Raw genomic sequence first — 3,213 nt, 5'->3', positions numbered from 1 at the left:
TTTTTTGGTTTTTTGAGACAGGGTTTCTCTGTAGCTTTGGAGCCTATCCTGGAACTAGCTCTTCTAGACCAGGCTAGCCTTGAAGAACTCACAGAGATCCACCTGCCTCTGCACCACCATTGCCCAGCTACCTTTCTCTATTCTCTATGTCTTTCCCTTTTACTCCCTTGCTGGCTGGGTGGCTGGCCCTTGTTGATCCTCCTCCCTCTTCTTCTTTTTCTCCTCCTATTTATCCTCTATGCCTAGCAGCCCCGCCTATCTTTCTCCTGCCTAGCTATTGGCCATTCAGCTCTTTATTAAATAAATCATTAGCTGTTTTAGACAGGCAAAGTGACGGTATTCAGAGTTACCCAAACGCAACATAAAATGCAGCACATCTTTGCATCGTTAAACAAATATTCCACAGTATAAACAAATGTAACACATCTTCAACTAATATTCCACAAGGGGGGGGGGGACTGGGAGGAGAGGCAGGAGGGGAAACTTTGGTTAGGATGTAAAAGCAAAACAAAAAGAAACAAACAAAAAAGAGTGGGTGAGGAGCAACAGAGAAAGGAGAAGAGCCTCTGCTGATGGGTGTAAGATGGTGAGTTCAGCAAGGGGTAGGGAAGGCAGACAGCGGAGGACTGTGGGGAGGACACAGGAAATGGACAACAGCCTCCGACAGCCATGTAGGCAGCATCCAGACCTTGCTGGAGACATAAGAGCTTGCCTGTAGGAAGAACATGATGTGTTTACCAAGCCACTAGCAGGGCTTTAGGAAACACCATGGAATCGGCACCCTCCCCCACACAGTTGGATTGCCCGAAAAGACTTCCTTTCCACACTTGTTCCCGTCTGCCATGAAGAAGCCAGTTCAAAGTGCGGTGGCCTGGGTAAAGAACATAGGGAGTATCCCAAATTCCAGGGCTGGACCTAGAGCTGGTGAAAAGGACTTGTCCAGTCTGCCATCAACATGGAAATTCCAATTGTCCCTTAACTTGCCCAGGACTACACAGCCATCAGACGCTGGGAGGGAGGGAAAACCAGGAGGAAGAGGAGGAAGTTATTTGTGGGCCTCATTTCCCTAAAAAAGGGAGAAGACTGAGGCCAACAGACACCAAGTCTAACCTGAGAGAAGACAGCATAAAAGGAGACCATAAGCAAAGAGCTCTGCTGCTGGTTGCCACACTGCACATGCGCTGCTGTTCTCATCACCCGATCACCACCACAGAACCCACATGGGTGTCCCCAGTTGCTGCCTCAGTGACTTAGAGATGTCAACACATGTCCTCCTTGCTTAATATTCGTCAGTGCCCTGCTTCCCACTCTAGAACTTTCAAAATAAAAGCCCGTGGCCCACCACACGCAGCACCTTGAACTCTTGCTCCTTCTCTGCCTTGGCTTCTCAAGTGCTGAGATTAAGGAATACACTCTCACCTCATTAAAGTATACAATTTACTGACAATCACCACCACCATCACCACTAAGTGGGACTATGGGATCCTGTTTCATCTTTAGGACTTAGAGAAAAGCCTGGAGTATAATTGGCATTCAAATACGCCGTTCATTAAGTGTACTCATGCATATTTGTTAAGCATGTATAGTATACCAGACACACAGAAAGGTATGTTGGGATGTACTAATAAGTGATATGAAAATCCCTGTATATTAGTAGAGCTCACTATGGGCAAATGAATGCATTTAGCTACCGAGGGACAATGAAGGCAATCTAGCAGGTTTCAAAGATAACATGGCTCAACGAAGAGCATGTGCAACTCCCAGAACCGACCCAGCAATGAGCTCTGACTGCTGGCTACAGTCCTCGGCTCCTCACATGACTTGATGAGTAAGAACTGGGGGAGGCAAGCTGGAAGCAACAGGAAGTCATGAGCTTTCACAAACTGAGGCCAGTGGGTTGAGGTCCTATGACAAAAATATACAGCCTCAAGGGAAAGGAGAAGCCCGAGATAGAGCTCTCAGGTCTACAGACACAGACGTGTGTATTTACCAATTACACGGGTTACAAATAATCATAATAAAAAGACAAAAGTCAAAACAACAACAAAACCCACTGGAGAGTACACTGGAGAGGGAAAGGGCATTTGTGACCAGGCTTTAAGGATAAGATGATTGGAATGGGAGGGTAGCTACAAGTTGATATAGTACTGCCCAGCATGCATAAAGCCCAAGGTTCAGTTTTCCAGCACCAGATAAACCAGGCAAAGTGGTACACACCTGTAATCCCAGCACCCAAGGAGACGGAAGCAGAAGTACACAAAACTCAAAGGCCAACCTCTGCTACACTGAGTGAGTGCTCAATACGAACATGGGCTACACGACATTCAGTTAAAAAAAAAATGTACAGAAAAGATATTTCGACTTAGTGGTTACCAGTGTGTACAGCTCTTGCAGGACCTGGGTCTGGTTTCCAGCACCCATATGAGACAGCTTCCTGTAGCTCCAGTTCTGTCAGGATCTGACATATTTTGTCTCTGGAGGCTTCTATTGATACCTACATTCATGCGAACACACATGATAAACGCACTTTAATTAGAAATATTAAAGACCTAAAATAACATTGTACACAGAAACACAGGTGGAATTTGGTCTCAATGTGGAATGTCCTGGTAATTGAACCCAGAGCCCTGGAATGCTGAGGAAACGCTCTGGCACTGAACTACATACACCCCAGGCCCCTTTCCCAGTTTGCGAAAAGGTCTGTGACAGATTGCCAGGCTGGTCCTAAAAGCAATTCTCTTGCCTCAGCCTCCCTGAGGCTGGGGTCACCTCTCTAGGCGACCGTACCGGGCTCTGAAACTTTCTGACACGTGCCTCATCAGGCTGATTCCTGTAAGTATTAGTTTTAACCTCGGAACCCTTTCAGGGAACGCAAAACCTTTCTTAGAGAAGCCTTGAAGAGAAAACTGTGTTCTCATAACACAAGTAACAAGATCAAAGCCCTTCACAGACCAGAGGCACAAGCTCATTCTTGTGCCCGTCCACACACACCGCAAAGACAGGACTTGACCGAATGAGCGACCCGAGGAGTCTCCCGACACAGGGATCGGAACACTTCCTGCCGTGGAAGGAGAGGATCGAGTATAGATAGGTGAAAGATATTTCAGAACAGCCCAAAACATGCCTCAGATTTCCTAACTGAATCTCGCCAGCCCCGCGCCTGCTCCGCAACCACGACTTACTTACCGCGGCTCAACTTCCGGCAACCACAGC

At 47.1% G+C, this 3,213-nt stretch overlaps 1 protein-coding gene across 2 annotated transcripts in view; it reads right to left on the bottom strand.

The window, feature by feature from the left end:
• Atg7 (autophagy related 7) overlaps positions 1 to 3,213 on the bottom strand; it is a 219,590-nt gene extending 216,377 nt beyond the window's left edge. The window contains exon 1 of one of the 2 annotated variants that reach the window (XM_013353046.2): positions 3,187 to 3,213. The gene's annotated coding sequence lies outside the window, so the exon portion shown is untranslated. Of the gene's footprint in view, positions 1 to 2,373; positions 2,394 to 3,186 lie in introns of those variants that run through there. The other variant, XM_026788324.1, reaches the window with a different exon arrangement.

This window comes from Microtus ochrogaster, unplaced genomic scaffold (genome assembly GCF_000317375.1).
Source record: "Microtus ochrogaster isolate Prairie Vole_2 unplaced genomic scaffold, MicOch1.0 UNK1, whole genome shotgun sequence".
Taxonomy (NCBI): domain Eukaryota; kingdom Metazoa; phylum Chordata; class Mammalia; order Rodentia; family Cricetidae; genus Microtus; species Microtus ochrogaster.
This window is presented reverse-complemented; position numbering and strand designations above follow the sequence as displayed.